At 40.1% G+C, this 27539-nt stretch overlaps 1 protein-coding gene and 1 pseudogene across 1 annotated transcript in view; one reads left to right on the plus strand and one right to left on the minus strand.

Annotated features, from left to right (window-relative positions):
- The window catches only part of DLG2 (discs large MAGUK scaffold protein 2), a 2300776-nt gene that overhangs the window by 2008114 nt on the left and 265123 nt on the right, over positions 1-27539 (minus strand). The window lies entirely within an intron of this gene.
- Positions 20535-21520, plus strand: LOC142446970 (proteasome subunit alpha type-5 pseudogene; annotated as a pseudogene).

A 27539-nucleotide genomic window follows, 5' to 3' on the forward strand; every position in this document is an offset into this window, starting at 1 on the left:
GGGGTGAATTCAGTTCTGTGATTAAAGGGATTGCAGATCATAGTCTCAGAGGGCCCAGTCTTTATCACACCAGTAAACCTGATCTTTTTATGACTCTGAATGTTGTTCTATACTTTCCTCCTACTCTGTCCAAATATATCCAAGTAAATAATAAAACAAGGAGCACTGGCGTCATACTGGTTTGACATTGAGCCTAGATATGGCGGAATAAAACACTGGTCCTGCACCATCCTCATAAGCATTACTATGTTTGAGGCCATGTTTGTAAGCACTGTGCTTATCCCATTGAGGAGTTTCCTCTTTTTTGCTACTATCTCTACTTTACCAAGCATGATGTCCTTATCCAGGGACTGGTCCCTCCTGTTAAGATGTCCAAACTATGAGAGATAACGTCTCACCATCTCCTCTTCTAAGGAGCATTCTGGTTGAACTAGTTTCAAGACAAACTGGTTCTTTCTTCTGGCAATTTATGGTACATTTGAATATTCCTCTCCAACAATGATTTGAATTAAAGTACCATAATTCAAATGCATATTCTGGACTTTCTTGTTCTGTTTGCAGTTTTTGCATGCATGAGCTTACTGAAAGAACCAGAATTGGGGTCAGGTCAGAATTTTTGTTTTCTTTTCATTGATGTTTAATCTATATTGCGATTGGAGCCTTTGATCTTCATCAAAGTTCCATCGCTTTTAGTAAGCAAGGGTGTGTCATTAGCAAATTGCAGGTTGTTAATAAGTCTTCCTCCAATGCTGATGTCTCATTCTTTTTCACATATGCCAGCTTCTCAGATTTTGTGAACAGAATGCAGATTGAAGAAGCACAGTGAATGGATAAAACCCTGATAATATCTGTCCTGATTTTAAACCATACTGTCTCCTTTTCAGGAGCAGCTCCAATCCACCCACTGCTCCAAATAAGAAAGATCAAATATCAAGCGGTCTATTTTGATGAAGATTTCTGTAGGATTTCTTCACCAACCCCGCAAATTAGCTATACTCTGTCCTTAGCATTGCTTTGAGATGGAATTGACTCAGTAGCAGTGAGTTTGGTTTCAGAGTAGCCCCTCCTTCTGTTAGAATGACTTTCTTGGTCTGTGTACAGGTTCCTCTTGAACACAATTAAGTGTTCTGTAAATCCCACCATTCTTTTTTTTTTTTGGTCATTTTTTAAAATAAATCATTTTATTGGGGCTCATACAACTCTTATCACAATCCATACATACATCGATTGAGTAAAGCACCCTTATACATTCGTTGCCCTCATTATTCTCAAAATTCGCCTTCCACTTGGGTTCCTGGAATCAGCTCATTTTCCTTTTTCCCTCCCTCCCCGCTCCCCTCTCCCTTACAAACCCTTATTAACTTATAAATTATTACTCTATCCTATCTTACACTGCCCAGTGTCTCCCCTCACCTACTTTCCTGTTGCCCATTCCCCAGAGAGGAGGTTACATGTAGATCCCTGAGATCAGTTCCCCCTTTCTACACCCCCTTCCCTCCCGGTGTCGCCACTCTCACCGCTGGTCCTGAGGGGTTCATCTGTGCTAGATTCCCTGTGTTTCCAGCTCCCTACTACATCGCTGTGCATCCTCTGGTCTAACCAGGTTTGCAAGGTAGAAGTGGGATCATGATAATTTGGGGGGAGGAAGTGTTCAAGAACTAGAGGAAGGTTTTGAGTTTCATTGTTACTACACTGAACCCTGAATGACTCATCTCCTCCCCACTACCCCTCTGCAAGGGATGTCCAGTTGTCTACAGATGGGCATTGGGTCCCCATCACGCACTCCCCTCATTCACGATATGATTTTTCTAGCCGCCTTTGTTGTTTGAAACCTGGCCCCCTCGGCCCTTCATGATCACACATGTTGGTGTGCTGCTTCCATGTGGGCTTTGTTGCTTCAGAGCTAGATGGCCGCTTATTTACCTTCAAGCCTTTAAGACGCCAGATTCTATATCTTTTGATAGCCGGGCACCATCAGCTTTCTTTGCCACATTTGCTAACGTACACATTTGTCTTCAGCATATTGGGAGGTGAGCGCACAATGATATGATTTTTTTGTTCTTTGATGCCTACTAACTGATCCTTTCAGCACGTTATGATCATGCAGGCTGGTGTGTTTCTTCCATGTGGCTTTGTTGCTTCTTAGCTAGATGGCCGTTTGTTTACCTTCAAGCCTTTAAGACCACAGATGCTCTATGTTTTGAAAGCCGGGCACTATCAGCTTTCTTCACCACAGTTACTTATGCACACATTTGTCTTCAGCAATCATGCCCAGGAAGGTGAGCATCATGGAATGTCAGTTTAATAAAACAAAGTGTTCTTGCATTGAGGGAGTACTTGAGTGAAGGCGTAATGTCCATCTGTGACCTTAATACTAAACCTATAAATATATGCACATAGATCTATTTCCACATCCTCATATATAAATATATTTACATATATACATGCCTTTATATAGACTTCTATATATGCCCTTTGCTTTCTAGCTCTTTCCTCTATTTCCTTTTATGTTCCTCTTGTCCTACTATCATGTTCAGCCTTCATTTGAATTTCAGTAATTCCTCTCAATTACATTACCCTTGATCACACCCTTCCAGGCCTCCTACACCCTCTTCACCGCCGATCTGGATCACTTGTTATTCCCTTGTCCCTGGGTTTATTAACACCACTTCCTTTCCCTCCACCTCCCCTTCTCCCATGTTCCCCCAGAACTGTCAGTTCATTGTTTTCTCCTCCAGATTGTTTGTCCAGCCTATCTTATTTAGAGAGGAGATAATATCATGCACAAAAACAAGACAGAGAAAAACCAAGCAACAAAAGAAAATAAAACAACAATAAAAAAACCCACAACAAAAAAGAAAAGCTTGTAGTTAATTCAAGGATTGTTTGTTGGACTTTAGGAGTGTTTTCCAGTTGAGTTTAATGGGGCGCCAAGCTCTAGCCTCAAAATCTATTTTTGGTATTCCCTGGGGACTTCATTACTCTGTTCCCCTTGCTGTTCTGTACTTCAACTATTATTGAATGCTTTTGAACAGCTGCATAACTACCTATAATTCACAGGAGTTCAAAGTCAACAGAACTCTGAAAGGCTAACTCTACATTCTGTTCCTCTTTAGTAACTACTGTTTGTCAGAAAGGTAGACAGACTCTCATCATTTACTACAAATACTTGTTTTACTCTGAGTGACCTTGTTTGGTCTATTATTTTATTTTCAAGCTTGTTTTACTCTACTGTTCAAATTTATAAACAATATTACCTAAACCAAAAACATACTTGATGGGTTTGCGCACCATATGTTATTAATCAAAATCCTAAAACTTTGTTACTTTTCTATACTCCTTTTATAGGACAGGTCAAGCATGATGAGCGGCAGAAGCTAAGCTATTTTCCTCTAGGAATCATCAGGATCTCCAACATACCTATAGACCCCATTCAGGAATTGCTTACCCAAAATCTACCCTCTGCCTATCTGGTGACTGCTGAACACCCAGCCCAAGATTAGTCAACTGCTAGATTGGCCAGTAGCCTATGTAATGGCCTGCTATAAAAAAAAGAACACTGCTTTACAAAGGTATTTACTGACTTAACCAATCATATCCTCTCACATAAAATTTAAACATCAAATATTTAAATTCAGAAACAAACCACCACCAACAACAAAATACAAAACCAATTCACTGATAACAGGAAGTAGGAATAGAAGCCAACACAGAGAGTAGCACAACTGGCTTGATGGTACAGATTAGGGTTGACAGCCGTCCTGTTGGGGAAATGGCTAGATAATCGATTGCCAAATAATAACAATTACAATAATATGAAATATGTACATTCATTGAGTCTTCACTGTGTGCCAAGACATGGAAAAGAATTCACATATATTATTCCACAGCAACCTTATAATTACCCATGAGGTAGGTTCTACTATTATCTGCATGTCACATATGAAGCCAGGCACAGAAGCTAAAGGAAGTGCACACTCACTCATCAAATGTTGTAATCAGGATTTAAATCAGATTTATTTGACCTAGAACCTCTTTGCCTAACCTGAGTTAGACTTTGGTTTAGGTCTGGAACGACCTTTCAACATCATAGTGTTTGAGATTCCTGCCTTCTTTTTACTTCCACCTGGATTTATGTTACAAATTCCATCAGTTAAGAAAAATTGATCCCGGGGAAATTAGAGGATTTTGTCCTAAAAAGAAGTAAAATCTCGGTTCTGAAGAAAGAGGGTGGATCAAAGTTCAAGTATGGTATCTATCACAACTAAAAATAAAAAAGAAATCTAGTAAAATATATGTGCTGAGCAAAACAGACAAGGACAGCAAAACAACCAATAAATTTGGAAGCAGGAAGATCATTTTTGACCCTAACAAGAGCAGCTTCAGTACAGCATGGGAGATGGAAATGATTTGGTTATTCATATCCCATAGCATTTACTTAAATATATAATCATCTTATTTCTGCGTGCTTCAATTAGTTATTATCTGTGTTCCCTCACTACATATAAGCTTTATGAGTGCAGAAATTGCTATATTAATCAAGTTTAAAACAGACGTGGCATTTAGGATCTTAATAGTATTTGTTTGACCCAATATAAGAGGGATAAAATGACATCACAGGGTCCACAGATAGACACAATAACCCTGAATATTATGGTTTGAACTCAGGCCTTAAGAGAAAGAGACCAATAGACTGGCTTGGAAAACACAACCCTTCGATTTGCTGCCTACAGGAGACACATCTCAAAATTACAGACAAAAATAGGCTGAGAATCAAAGGCTGGAGGAAAACATACGAAGCAAACAATAATTTTAAAAAGCAGGGGTTGCAATCCCTATCTCAGATAAAATTGACCTCAAAGTGTAAACGTTAAAAAGAGATAAGAATGGACACTATATAATGCTCAAGGGAACGTTACATAAAGAACCACTAGGCATTCTAAATATTTACTCGCCAAACAAGTGTCCAGCAGAATAGGTCAAGCAAACACTCCAAAAGATGAAAAAAGAAATCAGAGTCTCAACAATTATAGTAGGTGACTTCAATATACCACTCTCTGAGAAAGATCACTTGGACAGAAACTCAACAAGAAGGCTAAAGATCTAAATACTACAATTAGACAATTTGACCTGAAAGATATCTACAGAGCTCTCCACCCAAATAAAAAAGAATTCACATTCTATTCAAGCCCACATGGTACATTTATGAAAATAGGCCACATGTCAGGGCATACATTGAACTTACATAAACTCAAATACATTGATATCATACAGACCTCTCTCTCTGACCACTAGGCCATAGGATTGGAAATCAACAAAGGAAGGTAAAGAAATCCAGGGCAAACCATTGGAGAATGAATAACTCTCTATTACAAAATGAGAGCATACTGGCTCAGATCAGAGATGAAATTAGGAAATTTCTAGAAACCAACAAGAATGAAAACACAACATACCAAAACTATGGGACACAGCAAAGGCAATCATCAGAGGAAGTCTCATAGCATTGCATGCACACATAAAGAAGGAGGAGAGGCTTATGATTGATTCACTGGCACAAAGTTTACAGCAACTAGAGGGGCGTCATCAAGAAAATCCAACTAACATCAAAAGAAAAGAAATAATAAAAATTAGATCTGAGATTCAGGAGAGAGAGAAAAAAGAAAACTATGGAAAAATCAATGCTGTGAAAAGTTGGTTCTTTGAACAGATAAATTGAATCAACAAACCTCTCACAAATTTGACCAAAGAAATGAAGTAATACATTTCAATAACAATGATGAGGGATGAAAGAGGGAATATTACAATGGACCAAAGTGAAATCAAAAGGATAATTACACAGTACTATGAAAGACTGTACTCCAATGAATTCAAAAACTTGGAAGACATGGATGAATTCTTGGAAAAACAATCCCTCCCTAGATTATCCCCAATGGCCATCAAGAACCTCAACAGACTCATATTAATAGAAGAAATAGAAAGGTTATCAAAGGATTAACAAAAAATCACTGGGACCAGATAGATATACAGGTGAATTCTATCAAGCATTCAAGGAAGAACTGACACCAATCCTACACAAACTCTTCCAGAACATAGAAAAAGATGGCAAACTCCCCAAAGCCTTCTTTGAAGCTAGTATAACTCTGATACCTAAACCAAGCAAAGATCCCACAAGAATTGAGAACTACAGACCAATTTCCCTAATAAGTATCCATGCAAAAATCCTTAACAAAATACTAGCCAACATAATACAAAAGTATATAAAACAAATAATTCACAATGACCAAGTGGGATTCATACCAAGGATGCAGGATGGTTCAACATATGAAAGATCATTAGTATTATTCGTCACATTAACATGAAAAATTTAAGAACCACATGATAATATTGATAGATGCAGAAAAAACATTTGATTACATCCAACACCAATTCATGTTTAAGACACTCAAGAAGATAGGAATGGAAGGAAAATTCCTCAAGATAATAAAAGCTATATATGAAAAATCAACAGTTAATGTGGTGGTCAATGGAGAAAAGGCGAGATCAATTCTTCTGTAAAAGACAAGATCAATTCTTCTGTAAAAGGATATCCTTTGTCCCCACTCCTATTTAACATTTTACTGGATGTCCTAGCTAACAATATAAGGCAAAGAAAGGACATCAAAGGTATTCGTCTGGGGAAGGAAGAAGTGAAACTATCGTTATTTGCAGATGATATGATTTTATATATGGAAAATCCTAAAAGTTCCATGAGAGGAGTACTGGAAGCAATACAGGACTATGGCAGAGTGGAAGAATACAAGATCAACAAACAGAAGTCTATCACACTACTGTACACATCAGACAAAGCCACAGAGAGGGGATCAAAAAGGGATACCCTTTACAATAGCCAAACACAAATTCAAATATCTAGGGATATACCTGACTCAAAAAACAAAAGATCTCTACGAGGAAAACTCCAAACCACTATTAAAAGAAACCAAGTGTGACCTCAAAAAATAGGAGATCCCATGCTCATGGATTGGTAGACACAATATTGTAAAGATGTCAATTCTATCCAGAGCACTATCTAAGTTCAATGCTATCTCAATCCAAATTCCAGCATCTTTCTTCAAAGAGTTGGAAAACCAGATTACCAGCTTCATATGGAGAAGGAAGAAACTGAAAATTAGCAGAGAATTCTTCAAGAAGGACAAAGTTGAAGGGCTTGCTTTACCTGGCTTTAGCACCTACTAAACAGCCACATTAGTCAAAACAATGTGGCATTGGTATAATGATAGATATTCAGATGAATGGAAAAGGATTGAAAACCCAGAAATAAAACCATAAGCATACAGACAACTGATCTCTGATAAGGGGCCCAAAAATATCAAATGGGAAGTGGATGCCCTCTTCAATTCATGGTGCTGGGAAAAAATGGATATGTAGCTGCAGAAAAATTAAGTAAGACCCTTATCTCACTCAATATACATGAATAAACACAAGGTGGATCACAGACCTTGAGGTAAAACCCCAAACTATTAGGGCTATCAATTAGGGAATTAGGGCAAACCTGAGAACCATGGCACAGGGATTATATATGCTATCAGAAATCGGGAAGGACAGCAACACAGAGGAGGCACAAATTGACCAGTGGGACATACTAAAGATAAAACATTTATGTACATTGAAAGAATTCACCAAGAGAGTAATAAGAGACCACAGAATGGGAAAACATCTTCAGCAATGACACATCATACAAAGGCCTTATTACTAAAATCTGAATACACTGCTAACCTACAACAAGAAAAAAAAAACAATTGTCTACTCAGGAGGTGGTCAAAGGACATGAGCAGGAGTTTCTCAAAGGCAGAAATCCAAATGGCCGATAAATATATGAAAAATATTCTAAATCTCTAGTCATAAGAGAAATACAAATTAAAACAACTATGAATACCACCTAACACCCTCAAAGATAGCCCAATTCAAAAAATCAGAAAGTAACAAGTGTTGGAGGGGATGCGGAGAGATAGGAACTCTTGTCCACTGCTGGTGGACCTGTAGATATGTACAGCAATTATGAAAATCAATTTGGTGATATCTAAAAATGTTGGAAATTGAGCTACTATATGATCCAGCAATCCCCCTACTGGGCATATACCCAGAGGACACAAAAACCAACCATGGCCAGACATCTGTGCCCCAATGTTCATCACGGCACAGTTCACAATTGCAAGGAGTTGGAAACAGCCCAATTTTCCATCAACTGACGAATGGATTAAAAAACTCTGGTACATACATACAATGAAGTATTATGCATCCCTAAAAATCACTGATGAACACATGAAGCACATCACCATATGGGAAGAATTGGAAGAAAATATGCTAAGTGAAGTAAGCCAAGTGCAAAAGGACAACTACTACATGAGTCCCCTGAGGTAAACTCAAAAATTCAAAAGGGGCATAGAGAAGAAGATACTGTATACATACATTCCTGGGGTGAGGTCCAGGTAATATGGAAGGGACCAGACTAAACTCAGGGATACATATAGGATACATATGGTAGACCATTAAAAAGCAGGGGGGCGGGGGAGTATGGGTAACCAGGGGAACAGAGCACTAGCTCACACAGGAGGAGGGTGTTGATGGTGTCTCCACAGGGAGAGGGACCAGACTTCAACCTGGAACTCCAAGACAAGAACACAACATACTGACATGAAGCAGGGAATTGATAGAGAGGCCTCAGGGGCTTGCCCCATTACCAACTAGGTGGACAGCAGCACTCCCCCCCCCCCGAAGAATTCACTTCAGAGGACAGCACTGAAACTACAGCTCAAGAAGAGGGACGGTCTGGTCAGAGTCAATGAGGGGGGATAGGAAAAAAAAATTTTTTTTAAGAGTGAAGCACATCCTGGCTCACCAAGCCCTGAGCACAATGTTGCTTCTCAGAACAGCAATGCACAGAGAGGACCACAGGGCCAGCCTCACCATGGGACACAGTGTTCCTCATTGACCCATATCACCATTGGGGACAACACTAGAGACACACAGTGGGAATTGTGCCCGTCACGAGCTCACGACGCCAAAGCCAGCCTCTGGGGGCATGCAGCAGACCACCGGGGGGAGCAGAACAATGAAGCCCCCAGGGGTAGATGCAGTGCCAGGGCATGACACCCCATCAGACTCAACTGGAAAGCACCCATGAAGGACAACAAATAGACCCTGAACTATTTATATGTTTTTTTGTGTGTTACTGTTATTGTAGCTATTGTTTTACTTTCTATTGTTGTTTCCTTGTACTCAGTCTTGTGACGGTACATAGCATGTCTACCTGGAAGGGATAGGTGGGTTAAACAAGCCAGAAGAGAGAACAACAGTATGACAGTTCTGAGGGGGATATGGGAGTAGGGGAGGCAGGCAGGGGAAAGATAAAGGGTGTTAACAAACCCAGCCACAAGGGAACAACAAGTGATCCAAAATCAGTGGCAAGGAGGGTGTAAGAGGTCTGGCAGGGCTGGATCAAGGGCAGTGTAACCAAGAGGAAGTCGTAAAACCCAAATGAAGGCTGAACATGATAGTGGGACAAGAAGAAAGTACAAAGAAATAGAGGAAAGAACTAGGAAGCAAAGGGTAGTTATAGAGATTTAAATATAGATATATAAAGATGTAAATATATTTATATACAATGAACAGGAAATAGATCTGTGTACATATATTTATAGGTTGAGTATTAAGAAAACAGACAGTGGGCCCTTTCTCAAGTACTCCCTCAAGACAAGAACACTTTGTTCTAACATTTCGGCAGTCTGAGATGCTCATCTTCCTGGCATGATCGCTGAAGACAATGGGTGCACAATCAAATTTGGTGAAGAAAGCTGATGGTGCCCAGCTACCAAAAGATATAGCATCAGAAGTTTTAAAGACCTGAAGATAAACAGGCAGCCATTTAGCTGAGAAATAACAAAACCCACATGGAAAAAGCACACCAGCCTTTCCCAACTTGATCGCTCAGGACCAAGTGGGTGTATAAGCAAAAGTGAAGAAAGCTGTTGGTGCCTGGATATCAAATGATATAGCATCTGGGATATTAAAGGCTTGAAGATAAACAGGCAGCCATCTAGCTGAGAAACAACAAATCCCACATGGAAGAAGCACACCAGCCTACCCCGACAGGAATACTGAAGACAAAGTGGGTGCATAACCAAAGGCAGTGAAGAAAGCTGACAGTGTCCAGCTGTCAAAAGATGTAGAATCTGGGGTCCCATAGGTTGGAAGATAAATAAGGGGCCATCTAACTGAGAGAAGAAACAAAGCCCACATGGAAGAAGCATACCAGCCTGTGAGATCACAAGGCGTTGAAGGGATCAGGTATCAGGCATCAAAGACCCCCCCAAAAATCATAGCATTGTGAATGAGGGGGAGTGCAGGGTGGGGACCGAGGGGCCATGAGATAGTTTATTGTGCCAGCCTGGCCGATAAACACAAGTAGGATTAACTGAAGGTCAGAGGGATAAATGGCTCAGTGAGCTTCACCTTGCTTGTTCTGTGCCTCAGTTTAAAGGGGTACACTACCTGTGGGATGCCTAGCCTGTGGACTGTGTCGCTGTAAGTTGAGGTCCCTTTAAGCCCACACGATTGGAATGTTTATCTCTGGAGCTGGGGACCGACAGTTGATGACAGTTGGGGACCTGCCTTGCAGGTCTCCAGGCAGCAAATATATAGCCCAACTCTCTCTACAGAAGGGGACTGGCAACTGGCGGTTCTCAAGCCTTAAAGGACTGCTAGTGTCTCATTGCCTTATAATTTAACTGTTAATTTCTTGTATTATCTATCTGTATATAATTTAACGGTTCATTTCTTGTATTATATATCTATCTTTATAAATATATTTACATATAATTACTAGCAGTCTGGTTTGTCTCTCTAGAGAACCCTGTCCAACACAGGCCATCTGTGGGAAATTGGACATCCCCTTTCAGAAGGGCTGCAGGGAGGAGACGAGCCAGTCAAGGTGCAGTGTAGCAATGACAAAATATACAATTTTCCTCTAGTTCTTGAATGCTTCCTCCCCACACTATCAATTCTACCTTACATATCCAGCTGAACCAGAGGATGTACACTGACACCAATAGGAACTGGAAATACAGGGAATCCCTCAGGACCAGTGGTGAGAGTGGTGATATTGGGAGAGTGAAGGAAAGGTGAAGGAGAAAGGGGGAACAGATTACAAGGATCTATCTACATATAACCTCCTCCCTGGGGGACGGACAGTAGAGAAGTGGGTGAGGAGAGACGTCGGGGATGGTGTAAGATATGACAAAATAATCATAATTTATAAATTATCAAGGGTTCAGGGGGGATGTGGGAGGGGGCACTGGGGAGGGAGGGGAAAATATGAGAAGCTGATACCAAGGGCTCAAGTAGAAAGCAGGTGTTTTGAGAATGATAATGGCAACATATGTACAAACGTGCTTGACACAATGGATGGATGTATGGATTGTGCTAAGACTTGTGTATGAGCCCCCAATAAAACAATTTAATGAAAAAATGTATTTGCTGTATAACCAAGGTGTACATAACAACACAGACACTGTGCTAGGGTAGAGTTAAAACTTATACAATGACCATTCTATGGTTTCTGTCTTCTATAATTTACCATCTAATCAGATATATATATATATATATAGCATCATCACTATGCTTAAATTTGAAAGAGTATTTATCTACTTGAAAAGAAACTGAAGGAGAAAACATATTAGCAAGATATTTTTATAGAAATATTTAAGAATATACAAACATGAAGCCAAGCATAAATCCTTTATTCTTCTAATTCATATGCAATTATAATGCTAAAACATATGTAAAAAATTGAAACTATCAAACTCTTTAGACTTCAAATTAACATTAATCAAATGTTGCTAATGATATTTTCTAAAACTAAGCTGTCATTTCTAAAATGAAGAATATAATCGTTATGGTGAAGATTCTTTTATGTTCATCGTGTCTGATGTCGGTTGGTCTTAGTCTGTAAAATGGTAATTATAGATTAAGCCCCCCTTTGTCCCCTTTAGGTGACCCAGTGATTAAAACACCAAAATGCTCACAAAAGGATCAGTGGTTCAAACCTCCAGTCTCTCCAGGAGAGAATTATGTGACATTCTGCTTCTGTAAAGATTTATTATCACCTTGGAAACTCAATTAGGCAGTTCTACTCTGTCCTACAGGCCCATAGGAATGCACTTGATGGCAGTCAGGTGGGTTTGGGTTATGTTGTTCTCTTTACAATAGCCTAGAACCGTTAAAGAGCACTTCTTGTCTCCAACAAAACTGCAAACACGAGCAAAATTGCAAAACTTTTGAGAAATCATACAGCAGTGTGATTATAAAGGGGCTACGTAGAGGATGTCAAATGTTCTTTAAATGTGTTTTTGCTTCTAGTATGATTGAAAGGAAAACACACAATAAAGTTTAAAAGTTGTTATGGATTGAATTATGAGAGCCCCTAAGACAATATACTGCAGTACTTAACCCTAAACCTATGAGTATTACCTTGTTTGAAAATAGTCTTTGAAAATATTATCAGTTAGGTTGATATGAATTATATTGGAGTAATGTAGGCCCTGATCCTGTATGAAAGAGAAGAAGCACAGAAACAGAGACAGAAGAAAGATGCCATATTACAGTGCAAGTGCAAAGAATGTTTGGAACTACTGGAAACCGATGGCTGATGTTGGTGGTTCTCCCACTCCATGCAAGAAACCCAAGTTCAATTCCTAACCAATGCATCTCAGGTGCAGCCACCACCCCTCTGTCAGTGGAGGATTGTGTGTTGCTATGATTCTTGTGTTAAGCAGGGTTCTTCAGAACCATTGACATAGGGCACTTTTGGTTAGATAGATAGGTAGATAGATAGATTTTCATAGCGAGAAGGAATATAAAAGCTAATTAGTCCACACAGCAGTACAGAGAGTTCAGTCCAACTCACTTTCGTGGAACAGTTGATACACTGAAGGTCCTTCCAACTCACACAGGTACAAAGTCAAGGAAGCAGACAGCAAAGTAACTGGAAAGAGGTGTGGCATCGCCCACCGGCAGCAGACATGGCAAGGTGAGGCGGCAGCAGCAGGAAGGTGTGCTGTCAAGGCACATCTGAGGTTAGCAGTGCAGCAGCATAGCGAATCAAGTCGCCATGGAGCCTCAAGATGTACTGAACAGCGACATGATCCACTACAATCCGTGAATTGGCTCAGCCCACAGGTGGCACAGAGCAGCTAACTCCAGCAGCAGTGCTCTTTTCCAATCACCAGGGAGAATGAGGAAGAGATCAACCTCACTACACTATTTATCTAGGTTGCCCTCCAATCAAGCTTCGACCTGATTGATGGGCTGAACTCTGACCACACGTTCCTATGGGAGCCATGTTGGCATAAAAAGCCAACTATCACAGTTCTGAACAGATATCAATTCAGCATGCACACAAAACGGTTTAGGAAGAAAATGTTAACCATCTACTTCCAAGAATTAACCATAAAAAATGTATACACCACAATGGTCAGATTCTCAATCCATCATAAGTATGGTAAAAGACTGGGCTGCCTTTTGTCCCATCATCCATAGGATTGCCCTGAGTTGAGGATTCTAGGAAGAATGAAAATGCAAAATACTATAAGAAATGAGGAAAACTAGAACTGTAACTGCCATCACAAGTTTGACTCTTGCAGTGAGTGAAATTACTTAGTATGGCTCTTCTATGGCTAGTTTGCATAACTTCTACCAGTGACTGAGTGGAAGCACGCAGATAATGCATAGAGGACTCTAACTTAGGGATTAGGTAGTTTTGTTATTCTTCTAGCTATTTTTTATTCTTCTGAGCAATGTCAGAAACAGATACAGAGACTACCATGACAAGCAATAAGGAAGAACCAGGAGTGTCACCTGTCTGATATCCATTCATGGAGAGGCAGCAGAGGAACAGCACTGAGACTGGGACAGAATGACAGGCTTCTTGGTCCCCAGAACCAGTAAAGCTGAATGCCTTCAGCAGAAGACTGCCTGCAGAGGGGGCTGCCCTTTCAGCATTAATCAGCTTTAAAGGAGTTTTGAAATATTTGTCTGAGCAGAGCAGAGACCAAAAACCACATAGCTAAGAGATTTAGAGACATGCCTGCCAGCATAGCTGAGAAGAGGGGCTACAGACAAAGGACTGTTTTTACCTCCTGGCTTGTAACCTATTAGCATCCCTAATAAGCCCCAGAAATATGAGCATTGTCTGTGAATTCTGTGTGACCATTGCAATGGATTCTCAAACTGAGCAGAGAAGTAGAAGGCCATGGGGAGACATGGAGAGAATCATTGGTGTCAGAATAGTAAAAAGAAGGATGGAAGGGAAAGACTTGACCGACTTCTGCCTCATAGACATCATCCTTGGGCAGATATGAAGCTAGATGCTCCTTCACTTTGTGTAGCCAGAGGAGGTCAGGCAAGGCCTCCACACCATGTCCTCATCCATACTGCATGCTGAAAGGAGAAGGTGGCCTATCTCAGGAATTGAGGATTGATAGACCACAAATATTTGTTGACCAGACAAATGAATGCCTGTGACTGTGATGAGATAGAATGATGTCACCTAACAAGGATCAGAAAGAACTGAGGAGAAACCAAACATCTATAAATTTAGAAACCTAGGAAACAGAAGAAACCCTTGAGGCAAGTAATGGAATATAATCTTCGTGTCATAGACCACATAACATGGTCTGACAGGCTCTATAATGGGAAGAAAAAGGGACAGAGAATCAGAATTGATGCCTAGAAATTGAAACCTCTGGGAAAAAAATCCTTTTAGTATGGAATTTAATTATGAAAAAAATAAATTTATATGGATATAAATTTCCTAGATTTATACATTTTTTTGCAGATTTTGCCTAGCGGACAGCAGAGATAGGCTAAACTTACAATAAGAGGAAAGCTTATCTCTAAGCTACAGTGATACCGCCTCTCATCTTCACAGGGATGTTGACAATATAGCATAGTTCCCAAAGACAATGGGAATTAAGTGGTTTTTCTACTGCATTGGTCCAGTTTCACGACTCGGAGGAGATTCTATACCAAGGACACGTGATTAAGTACCTTATCCATGTGCTACATACTCTAATCGCCTTTAGGTGCAGTTTTGCTCCAGTAATTGGACAATTAAAGCATGGACATTATAGGCTTCTGCTATTCTCTGATAATGACACGTTCACATAAAAATAAAGCAAGGAAGAGAAAGCAACAATTCTTTTTGGAAAGTCAGATTCCAGTATAACTATAGAATAGCGGCAGTAAAACAAGGAATGTGTTTTACTTGAAATTTACTGACTCAAATGCATGCGGATTTTACTGTCTGGCTGTTCGACTCTAATCACTATGTTTTCCTGTCTTGTTATGTGTCCTGGTATGATGGAAAACTTGATTTCCTCATTCCACTGATATTAAGTATGGCCATGTGATTTGCTTTGGTCTATGGAACAGCGAGTAAATGATGATTTGCCAATCCTGAGCCTAGTCTTCAGAAGTCACTCTTCTATACCTCTGATGCGGCCATAAAATGAAGGTGTACAAACTACCCATATAGACTCAAGAAGAACATTATACTGCTCTGGTAACAGATGTTGCTTTGTGCCATTGAATCTATACTAACTTGTAACTTCTACGTACAATAGAACAAAACACTGACTGGTCTTGTGTTGGAATGGATATGCAGCTGCTTCATCAGTTTATCCCATTCGGGGCTTCCTCTGCCTTACTAAGCATGGCTTCTTTCTCCAGGCAGTGGTCCCTCCTGATAACATATACAATATAAAGTGACTGATAGACTAAGGAATTGGAGGATAAGAATTTGTCACTCCCAATTCAGTTACATGTTGTGCCGCTAACTTCAAGGTCAACAGTTCAAAATCACATGGCACTCAGTGGGAGAAGGATGAGGCATTCTGCTCCTTAAAGAAATACACTCTTGGTAACCCACAGAGGAAGCCCTACTCTGTCCTATAGAGTTGCTATGAGTCATAATTAACTGGATGACAGTGAGGGAAATTCAGCACTCGATAGAAGGAAAGGTATTCTGATTCCAGGAAACCCATCCGGGCTCTTAATAGAAATGGCCCTAGAGTAGTAAAGAAATCCAATGTATCAGACTGAAGTACATATTCCTTGAGAATACATAACACCCCCTGTCTCATTCTTTGCTCACTAAGCAATCTTATGTTATCAAATTGGCTTCTTGAATCAGCTTAATAGTAGGAGGAGGAAGAGGAGAATACTGGAGACAATCAATACGTTATTGTGGAGCCAACTATACCTCCTAGTAATAGGTTAGCACAAATCCAATTCCAGAAGCCAACCACTTCTGAATAAACTAAAAATTGTAGCATTTCAAGAGCTGGAAACCATTACTGACTCATGAAAATTTCACCAAGGGACTCTCCCCACCCCAGGAGACATGACCTGAAACAAGCATTTCATGCCATTGGTCATTCTCTGCATACAGTGTTCTACAGTGGTGGCAACTGCTAGTGGGGAGAGAAACCAGAAAAATCAGACTGGCTGCAGAGCAAACCCAGATGCTCTCCTCCCTGTTGCTAATGGTAACAGGATTAGACTAGATGGGGGAACTGTAATTAGGCTCTTGGCTTTTATATCTGACATGTTTACAGCCATTCATGCTATTCTGAGTCTCTTACATAACATTTATATCTGATGCTATAATGGGCATTTTTGTGATTCTACTTTCCCTCTCTTCTATCTAAGTGGCTCCAAGATACAAACACCCATTTCTTTTCTAAAGATGGGCTTTAAAATGTCCCACTCACACATATATGTTCTGTAAATATCTGCTTTTTTATATGAACTTCTTCCTGAATACAATTGCTTACACTTTAAGTTGCTTATTTATTTGGTGACTTCTTATAGGAATGTATATCAGTAGTCATCAAAATCCATTTTTGTATAATCCATTATAGTAAGTAATTTAGAAATTATAGTAAATGAACAAAATTGAAAAATAAAGAAAAGAATGTGATAGTTATTGTATGTGGCCCACAAGTTTAAAAATAGACATGATTAGATCCATTTTCTAAAAGTTTGCCAGTCTCTGATCTATGTCAATGTTTTCCATTGTAATTTATGAGTCATTGCACCTGGGGTAGACTGCAAATCTAGCATTTGATCATGATCATGCTGATAAAAATTAATTATTATAAACTGTTTACCACATTCCAGGAAGGATACTAAACACTTTACGTCATTTATTTCAGGTAACAAACATCCTTTGGTTCAGGACTCTTACTCGTCTTTTTTACAAATGTGGAAAGTCTAGAGAATGTGCACATGGCCATGTCTTTAATAAATGATGAATCCATAAATTCAACTTAAAGAATCCATGCTATAATTCTTCCCAGAATCAACAGGATCATAGCATCCATGAGTCTGCATACACTTCCCTTTAAACTGATCTAGAAATGGATTATCTGATGTCTGTTTGGCTGTCCACACCAAGGTAAATTGTACCATCATTGGATAGCTCTGATTTTAGAAGAGTCTTTCTTATTTTAAGATGAAACTTCTTAATGACTTGGTAACCCTTAGTCTTATGTGTTTCTTTAGGAACACATAGATTAAATTTACTCAATTTATCACATGCCCTTCAAGTATTTGAAATTCATATATTTCCAGTGTCTTTTTTTCACCCTACCCATGCACAGAAAACACCTTCTTACCTCTTTAGTACTGGCACTTTTTTTGGCCTATTTGATATTTCATAACCCATTTCTGATTCATGTTTGTGTTTATGGGTACAACAATGAATATGATATGACCATATGTCTTAAGACATACAAGTTATATTTCAAACTGTAAAATACCAGAATTATTGAGTTATATTTCAAACTGTAAAATTCTAAATATCTTCTACATCTATTATTCTCCAGTTACATTAAGCTAGTAAAAATTAACTTTACACACTATTTTCTTTCATAATCTTTGACTTTTGAATATGTTGTCTATCACTATCATGATTGTCCTTTCCCCTTTCCTTTATGAACCAAATTTATAATAATCTTTCAAGATGTCATTGTTTCTATGTTTTAATGACACTGTTTGTTTTTCTATGGTAGCATGTGCCACATTGTGTTGTATCTATTAATCATCTGCTTTATATACAAGATTAGAACTTCTTAAGAGATATGGCCATATCATATTCCTTGTTGTACCAATAAACACCTACATGAATCAGAAATAAGTTATACCTTATTTTGAAAAAACATCTTTCTGACCTACTTTCTAACCTCTATTACTTAGGCAATGCTTTTTTAATTGGAAGTTAATATATATCTTTTTTTTTCACAAGAGAAAAGCTTGTAGTTAGTTCAGGGATCATTTGCTGGCCCTTAGGAGCGTTTTCCAGTCCAGTCTGTTGGGGCACCATGCCCTGGCCCCAAAGTCCACTTTCAGCATTCCCTGGGGACCTTGCCACTCCATTCCCTTGTTGTTCCGCTGCACTCCCCCAGTGATTTGGCTCGGTGTGGTGGGATCAGGTCAGGTGCAATTCCCACACTGTGTCTCCGGTGCTGTCCCCTGTATCGCCCTTAGTCACTGAGGGGGAATATATATCTTATATAACTCCACAGTTCAATCATATCACACAGCATTGTACAATTGCTATCAAAATCGGTTTCCAAACATTATTTTACTTCCTGGACTCCTTGACATAGTCTCCCTTTCTCCGCTGCCACCCTCTCCACCACCACCACCACCACCACCATCGTATCCCCCCCTCCATCGCACCCCCAAGAAGCCCTTATTCTACTTGCTGTCCCTATAGGTTCCTCAGTTCTGGGTTTCATGTACCAAGAAAAGAAAAATATTTAACACAAATTCAAGAGGGTTACCCCCCAATGACATAACACATCTGAGATAAACCCTAATGTAAACAAATAAAATATTGAAAACAGATCAGTTCCAGTGGGCATCAGATGAGGGGTTCACTGACAAAGTTTTAAAAGTTTGAGTCAGGCTTATCTTTGAGCTTCTATACTCCTCTCCAAACACTCTGTGTAGGAACCACTGTCCCCCCGCCCTTCTATTACAGATACAGGAAGATCACCAATGCTTATTTCCTGTGTAGTTCCCACATAAGTATCCTTTGATTATCTTATCCTTTCTTTCTGCCTAAAATGGAAATGACACGGAAGAAGACCTTGAGAGATAGATCATCATGTATGGAAGAATGCAGAGTCATAAATGAAAATAAACCTGAGCTAACTAAAGAATGACACAACAGAAAAAAATAAAATATACTTAAGCTCTCGAGTCATTCTTTGTGGGAAACCATATGACTGTGTCCACTCACATTAGACTTTGACACGAACAAAAAACACAATTTTATTGTGTATCTATTCCAGCAACTAGCATCAACTAATATAAGGACAGATCAATTTACACAATTTCCTGGAAAATGGAACACACTGCCACCCAGTTGATCCTAACACATAGCAATCTGTATAGGTTTCTGAGACTGTAACTCTTTGTAGGAGTTGAAAGCCTCCTCTTTCTCCCCTTTCTCCCACTGAGTGGCTGGTGATTTTGAACTGCTGACCTTGCGGTTAGCAGCCCAATGCTTAGCTCACTGCGCCACCAGGGCTCCTCAGAATGCGAGAAGACCTTCATATTCCTTCCTGGATACACAGGTAGAATGAGAGACTAACACAAAGTAATATAGTCTACCTCAAATAGGCAGGGTACTTACTAGTGTTTTAACATGTAAAAGCATCCCAACAGGGGTGCTGCACGGGGAGAAGTATAAAATAATCTTTACAAATGTCATTAAATAGCTAACATTTAAATGTGAATGTCTATTGTTTCATTGCAGACTGTATGAAGCAGAACTGAAGCTAAAAGAATTTGTTTATCGGTTTCTGTTTTTTGGTGTGTCTTTTCTGTTGATTCTTTTAGAAATCAGCAGCTGAAAATCTTGACAATAACTGATCTACTGAGATAATATCTTCCTTCAAATGTAGGACCGCAATTGCAAAACCAATTGGGTCTCTCCAAGGTAATTTAAAAATCAATCTGATCTATAACAAGAAGCCAATAGAATTGCTAAAAATCTTAACTCTCTGCACTAAAATTTTCAATAGCAAAAGTGGTATATAAGTAGGAACTTTAAAGAAAATTTAAATGATTCAAAGAAAAAAAACTTTTATAAGCTAGTTTACTTCCAAATTGTGGTAGCCTGTTATCAGTAGCATTCCTTAATCCAAGAAAAATATATTGATAACCTGCATTGTTCCAGATTCTGTGTTAAATAAAATGAAATCTATAAAATTTACTCCTGAGAGGGACTGGATAAGGGATAAAAATGTAAACAAGATTTATTTTGGAGTTTTTTTTTTCCTTTCAGTATTTTGAAGTCTAAAATATCTGTACATGATAAAAAATTAAAACAAATTAAAAATTCATTATAATAAAACATTTCTTGATAAAGTCAGTAGTTGTAGATAAGATTAGGAGCTTCGGGGAGCAGGGCCCTCTCTTCGGTGGCCGTGTGGGTGATTTGGTGCTGGTCGGGTCTTGCCGGCCCACAGACTTTTGGAACTGCCACTGCTGCCTTTTCCTGCCCTCTCCATGTTCCTTACCCAGTCTGAGTATGACAGGGGCGTAAATACTTTTTCTCCCGAAGGAAGATTATTTCAAGTAAAATATGCCATTGAGGCTATAAAGCTTGGTTCGACAGCCATTGGGATCCAGACAGCTGAGGGAGGGTGTGTGCCTAGCTGTGGAGAAGAGAATTACCTCCCCACTCATGGAGCCCAGCAGCATTGAGAAAATTGTAGAGATTGATGCTCACATAGGTTGTGCCATGAGTGGGCTAATTACTGATGCCAAGACTTTAATTGATAAAGCCAGAGTGGAGACACAGAATCACTGGTTCACCTACAATGAGACAATGACAATGGAGAGTGTGACCCAGGCTGTGTCCAATCTGGCTTTACAGTTTGGAGAAGAAGATGCAGATCCAGGTGCCATGTCTCGGCCCTTTGGAGTAGCGTTGATGAGAAAGGACCACAGCTGTTTCACATGGACCCATCTGGAACCTTTGTACAGTGTGATGCTCAAGCAATTGGCTCTGCTTCAGAGGGTGCCCAGAGCTCCTTGCAAGAAGTTTACCACAAGTCTATGACACTGAAAGAAGCCATCAAGTCTTCACTCATCATTCTCAAACAAGTAATGGAAGAAAAGCTAAATGCAACTAACATAGAGCTAGCTACGGTGCAGCCTGGCCAGAATTTCCACATGTTCACCAAGGAAGAGCTTGAAGAGGTCATCAAGGACATTTAGGGAAGAGCGATCCTCAGCGCTTCTCTGTGACACTTTCAGTTCTCCTGGTTGCCCTCAAATTTGATTTCCAGCTCCCATTTGGGAAATCTCCAGTGTCTGTGCATTTTTTTATGATGTCTGTACATAAAGGCAGTTCTGAAATAAAAAGAATTTTAAAATAAAAAAAAAAGATTAGGAGCTTCAATCGCTACTCTAGATGTCAGATCTCACATGCTATTTCGTGACATCAGCCAGGCATGGGAATTAAGAAGGATTCTGGGTAATGGGATCGGAAATTGAGGCTTTGTTGTTAGGGGCCATTAAGTCAATTCCAGATTATAGCTAGGGTATATACAACAGAGTAACACCTTGCCCAGTCCTGTACCACTCTCATAACTATTGCTGTATTTGATCTCATTTTTGTGGCTCCTGAGTCAGTCCATCTCATAGAGGAGTTTCTGTTTCACTGACCCTCCATCTGACAATTGCTCTGCTTGAGCCCATCGAGGGAGCCACTGCATCAAATCATCCCATCCAGTGTCTTCCACTTTTTTTTGCTGCTCCTCTATTTTACCAACATGATGTCTTTTTCAAGGGAATAATTTCCCCCTGATAACGTGTCCAAAGTGTGTGAGCAAACTCTTGCCATCCTCATTTCTTAGGAGCATTTTGACACTACGTCTTCTAAGACAAATGTTTGCTTCTCTGGCTGTCCACGGTACTTTCCATATTCCTCACCAACACCACAATTGACATGCATGATTCCACTTCTCTTTCTTATTTATTGTCCAGCATGCACAGGCAGATGAGGTGATCGAAAACACTATCACTTAGGCAACGTGCATCCTAGTTCTGTGGTCAGGAGCTCCTCTTCTCAATTACGCCCACAGACTTGATTCACCCTGTCCCTGACTTCTTAGTCAGAGGACCCCTATAAGTGTTCCAAAGCTCTTTTAGCCTTCTAGATAAATACCTAAAGGCCATGCTAGTCCACTGGAAGCCTCAGTCTGAAGGCGTTATGCTATGGGTCCATGGGTCAACAAACCTAGTTTCCTTAATTAAGTTCCTGAAGACACTATATATCACAACCCAGTCTCTTACCTGAAGACACTCAGCTCTCTTGCTCCCTGGCTGGGAAGCTGCTGCTCTGTCCTGTTCTCTGATTCCTTTTATTCAAAATAATTTTATTGGGGGCTCTTACAGCTCTTATAACAATACATACATACATAGTGCCCAGCACATTTGTACATATGTTGCCATCATCATTTTCAAAACATTTTCTGTCTATTTGAGCCCTTGGCATCAGCTCCTCATTTTTCCCTCCCACCTACACCCTTCCTCCCTCATAAACCCTTGATAATAAATTATTACTTTATTTCATGTCTTACACCACCCGCTATCTCCCTTCACCCACTTTTCTGTGATCTGTCCCTTGGTGGGGTGGGGGAGTTATATGTTAATTGTTGTGATCAATTCACCCTTTCTCCCACCATGTTCCCTTACTCTCTTGGTATCATCACTACTCTCATTTTTGGTCCTGAGGGGATTATCTGTACTGGATTCCCTGTGTTGTAAGCTCTTATCTGCACCAGTGTACATGCTCTGATCTAGACAGATTTGTAAGGTAGAATTGGGGTCATGATAGTTGAGGGAAGGAAGCATTAAAGAACTAGAAGAAAGTTGTATGTTTCATCGGTACTATACTGTACTCTGACTGGATTATTTCTTCATTGTGACCCTTCTGTGAGGGATGTACAATTGTCTACAGATGGGCTTTCGGTCTCCACTCTGCACTCCCGTGATTCACATCAATATGATTTTTTTTTCCAGGATCTTTGATCCCATCGACACCTCATGATCACACAGGTTGGTGTGCTTCTTCCATGTGGGCTTTATCGCTTCTCAGCTAGATGGCAGCTTGTTTATCTTCAAGCCTTTTAAGACCTTGGACATTAGATGTTTTGATAGCCGGGCACCATCAGCTTTCTTCACCACATTTGCTAAGGCACCCATTTTGTCTTCAGTGATTGTGTCAGGAAGGTGAGCATCACAGAATGCTGGGTTATTAGAACAAAGTGTTCTTGCATTGAGGGAGTACTTGAGTAGAGCCCCAATATCTGTCTGCTACCTTATACTTAACACATAAATAAATTTACATAGATCCATTTTCCTATCATTATATGTAAATATATTTACACATATACATGCCTGTATCTAGACTTCTATAAATGTCCTTTGCCTTCTAGTTCTTTCCTCTATTTCTTTTACTTTCTTCTTTTCCCACTATCATGTTCAGCCTTCATTCAGCTTTCAGTAATTCCTCTTGACTACATTGCACTTGATCAAGCCCCACTAGGCATCCTATGCCTTCCTTGTCATTGTTTTTAGATCACTTGTTGTTCCTTATTCTCTGACTCTTGGTTCTGCTGCTATCAATCCTCTGCTGCTGCTCTGTCACAACTCTTTATCTCCTGGATCTGTAAGATTCAATGTTCAGGTAACTCAAGATCCCAAAACTCTGCTCATGTTCTGCTACAGGCTCTATTCTCTTGGTAGCAGTGAGATCTCCTGTTCTCACTGGGGTGTGTGGGGAGTGAGAAGGAAATGAATGAGCTTAATAGATGATGCAGTAAAAAGAGAAAGACAAAGTATTACATCTTTGTGTCTATTTGGTGCTCTCAGTTAATGCCTCTGCTGTGCAAAGGCTAAAAGAGCTATAGCTGGAAATTGGGGCAGGACTATCAGAATGTACTTTGCACTATTTATTTTTTCAACAAATTTTAGTAAATGTTTTCTCTGTGCCAGACACTATGCAAAGACCCCGAGGATAAAATGGTAAATAAAATGAAGCATGGCCTGTACCATCCTGGATCTTACAGTCATAAGGGGGATCATAAATAAATACTGTAAAAAATACAAACTATAGTATGCAATATGGCACAGCTTGGGAATATGACCTGTTCTAAGGTTTGAGAAAATACCTCCTTGTGTACATTAAGAAATCCAAAGACTGACTCTCAAGATAAAGGGAGGCCATACTAAGGGAATGAACAAGACTAACATTTCAGGTAGGAGACACAGCATGTGCAAAAGCTCTGAGGTAGGAAAATGCATGGCTTGTTTGAGGAGTAGAAGAAGGGCAGTGTCCTGACAGAAATGACAAGCAAAGAAAGCTGTAGAACTGCAGAGGGGGACAGGGTCACAATGTGGTCTTTTTTGTAAAATAATGTAACGCTATGGAAAGGCTTCAGCCATTGATCAGTCAATTGAGCAGCCAGCCCTCTACCTTGTCCAGTTTGAAATAAAGGTCCTCCAAAACACTAACATGAACAACCCCCACTAAAACTCCTACAGCCATCATTGAAGCCCGACAGAAGTGGATGGGAGGGGAGGGGAGGACTGGAAGGGAGTGACCAAGAGCAAGGTAACTGAGAGGAACTACTGAATCCAGAATGAAGGCCAAACATGGTAATGGGTCGGGAGGAAAGCGAAAGGAAATAGAGGAAAGGAGTAGGAGGCAAAGTGCATACAGAGAAGCCTAAATACAGACATGTACATATGTAAATATATTTATGTTTATGGGGGCAATAGATTTATATGCATATATTTATAGGTTCAGTAGTAGGGTAGCAGATGGACATTGGGCCTCCTCATGCATAATCCCCCATTACAATAGCACCTCGCCCTGCTAAGCAGCCATTGCAGGATACCCATCTTCCCGACATGATCACTAAAGACAGCCATGTGTGTAAGCAAATGTGGTGAAGAAAGCTGATGGTGCCCGGCTATCAAAAAAAGATATAGCGTCTGGGGTCTTAAAGGCTTGAAGGCAAATAAGCGGCCATCTAGCTCAGAAGCAACAAAGCCCACAGAGAAGAAGCACACGGCCTAAGCGAACACAAGGTGTTGAATGGACCATGTAGCAGATACAAAGGAACAAAAACAATCATTGTGTGATCACCTTCCTCACATAATGGCTGAAGACGAAAGTGTGCATAAGCAAGTGTGGTGAAGAAGGCGGATGGTGCCCGGCTACTGAGAGATATAGCGTCTGGGGACTTAAAGGCTTGAAAGCAAACAAGCGGCCATCTAGCCCAGAAGCAACCGAGCCCACACGGAAGCAGCACACCAACATAGGTGACCATGAAGGACAGAGAAGACCAGGTCTCCAACATCAAAGGTGGGGTGGTGGTGAGAATCACATCACCGTGAAAGAGGGGGAGTGCATGATGGGGACCCAATGCCCACCTGTAGAGAGCTGAACACCCCTTCCAGAGGGGTAGTGAGGAGGAGATGGGCCACACAGGGTTCAGTGTAACAACAATGAAACTCAAAACCTTCCTCTAGTTCCTGAACGCTTCCTCCCCTCCCAATCATCATGACCCCAATCCTACCTTGCCTTGCGGACCTGGTTGTTCCAGAGGATGTACAGCGGTGCAGTGGGGATCTGGAGGCACAGGGAATCTAGGACAGATGAACCCTTCAACACCAGCGGTGGGAGAGGCGACACCAGGAGGGAAGGGCATGTAGAAAGGGAGAACCGATCTCGGAGATCTATGTGTAACCTCCTCTCTGGGAGATTGTCAAGGGGGAGGCGGGTGAGGGGAGACGCCGGGGAGTGTAAGATAAGATATAATAATTATTTATAAACTATCAAGGGACCAGGGGTGGGATCGGGGAGGGAGGGGGATGGGGGGAAAAAAAAGGGAAACCGAGCTGATTCCAGGAACCCAAGTGGAAGGTGAATTATGAGAGTGACGAGTGCAACGAATGTATAAAGGTGCTTTGCTCATTTGATGTATGCACAGATTGTGATAAGAGCCTTATGAGCCCCAATAAAAAGATTAAAAAAAAAAGAAAATGATTAGGGCAAAGAATGTACGGATGTGCTTTATACAATTGATGTATGTATATGTATATGTATATGTATGGATTGTGATAAGAGTTGTATGAGCCCCTAATAAAATGTAAAAAAAAAAAAAAAAAGAAGTGGATGGGACCATAGCTCTGGAGGATGCTGAGTGCTACAGCTAGATACTGCAAACATTCATTTGACCAGGACAGACATGGAATTAGAAGAAAATGTGTGAAAAGGGGTGCAAAGATCTACTCTTGGGATTTAATCACCTGTGGGAAAAAACGGCTGTTATTTCAAGAATATCTGGTATGTGCTAAAATAGTGGTATGTACATAATGCCAGAGAAGTACAGTATTATTATTATTTTTACCTTCTGAACTCCTTGCCTCTAAAGGAAAGGCAGATAAATGGTTTAGGGGTTACGAGTGGCTGTTAACTGCAAGGTTGGCTGTTCAAAACTGCTAGCTACTCTGCGGCGGAAAGACAGGGCTTTCTACTCTTATAGAGAATTATAGTCTCAGAAACTTATGGGATCATGTCCTACAGGTTCTCTATAAGTTGGAATTTACTCAGTGGCATTGAGTTTGTTAATCTTGCTTTAAAAAGATATAGTGAATGTTTAGAAAGTTCTCATCCACTACTTAGTATTTGTAGAAAGTCAACAAAGTTTCAAGTAAATAAATAATAGTAGAAGCACCATTTAATTTGAATGAATTATTAACAATCCTGCCGCATTTATAAAATGCATGGTTCTCAGATTAACTGTATTGAAAGTAAGCCAGCATACTGGCATGCCTAAATGGTCACTGAACCAGAGGATGAGTTCTTTCCATGCTAATGGAAGACCAGTAAAAGACATTGCAGTTTTCCAAGGCAGCCCAGTCACACCTCAAAAGTTGCAATTTGAGAAATAGGGGCTTCTGATCAATATTTATCAAGTGGTACAAAAAAAAGACTCAATAAAAGAATCCTAATAAGAGTGAATAGAGTGCCCAAATTAACTAAGGACTCCTGACAAGAGAAAAGGGTTGTGCTAAAGGTCTGAAGCTAAAATTGCACTTTGAATCCAACATAACCTCGAGGAGGTAGCCTGTCATGCCTGCAACTGCCCACCATACCTGAGAAAATTACTTGACAAAAAATTGCAGAGAACAATTTATCAGCTGCTTAGTTAAAGTTGTGCTTGTTGGTTAAGAAGCCAGGGCCCAAACAATTCTCAGAACAGATGCCCACTCAAAATAAAATTTGGAAGTATGTATGTCCTCTATGCAGTCACATGAGAAGGATTTCATGATTGTTTTGAAGCCTGGTGTATCCAATTTAAGGATCATATTGAATGGTAGCCTACTTG

The sequence above is a fragment of the Tenrec ecaudatus genome, chromosome 4 (assembly GCF_050624435.1).
Source record: "Tenrec ecaudatus isolate mTenEca1 chromosome 4, mTenEca1.hap1, whole genome shotgun sequence".
NCBI classification, from domain to species: Eukaryota; Metazoa; Chordata; class Mammalia; order Afrosoricida; family Tenrecidae; genus Tenrec; species Tenrec ecaudatus.